The sequence below is a fragment of the Penaeus vannamei genome, chromosome 28 (genome assembly GCF_042767895.1).
Source record: "Penaeus vannamei isolate JL-2024 chromosome 28, ASM4276789v1, whole genome shotgun sequence".
Taxonomy (NCBI): Eukaryota; Metazoa; Arthropoda; class Malacostraca; order Decapoda; family Penaeidae; genus Penaeus; species Penaeus vannamei.
In genome coordinates this window covers 5,069,104-5,069,668 of record NC_091576.1, presented here as the reverse complement: position 1 = coordinate 5,069,668, position 565 = coordinate 5,069,104, and the positions used below count along the sequence as shown (strand labels likewise).

The following is a 565-nucleotide window of genomic DNA, read 5'->3' as shown; positions in this document are numbered from 1 at the left end:
GGGAAAGCCCTGGGGGGGGGGGGTATTCGAGGCGGTTCGTGGAGATGCATCACGAAGGTATCGAGGAGGGCATTTAAGCCAGCGCTGAAAAGGATATCGAGGAAGACACTGGGAGGGCGTCGGTGGCACCCGGGGGGCATCAGGAAGGGCATTGGGCATAAAGGTCCATAAAGATAGGCCTAGATGGAAGGGACAACCCCGAGGGCATTCGGGGTGGCACTTCAAAAGGTATCTTCTGAGGAAGAGCATCGAGGAGGGCGCCGGGAGGGCACTGAGAGAGCCGGCGAGGGGAGTGCCGGCGCCGCAGGCCCGGGGCTGGCACCCGAACCTGGCGAGCTGCTTGGCCGGCGACGTGTGGCAACCCCTCCGGATGCTGCGGCTCGAGAGGCTGCGGGTCCCCGCTGATCAGTGAGGCTTCTGACGCGGTTCGGAGAGCCCGTGCCGTCGCTCACGGCTGCACACTACTTATCACGCACACCAACACACACGTACACACAAACACACGCACAAACACAACCGAGCAGGTGACACGAGAGTGAGTTGCGAACGACTATTGGTGACCGGA

General features: G+C 62.3%; 1 protein-coding gene across 10 annotated transcripts in view; it reads left to right on the top strand.

Moving 5' to 3' along the window:
- The first annotated feature begins 401 nt into the window (after positions 1-401).
- The window catches only part of LOC113801845 (uncharacterized), a 72,738-nt gene continuing 72,574 nt past the window's right edge, over positions 402-565 (top strand). For all 10 annotated transcript variants that reach the window (XM_070141688.1, XM_070141684.1, XM_070141683.1 and 7 more), the window contains exon 1: positions 402-565. This exon is cut by the window's right edge and continues 252 nt beyond it. The gene's annotated coding sequence lies outside the window, so the exon portion shown is untranslated.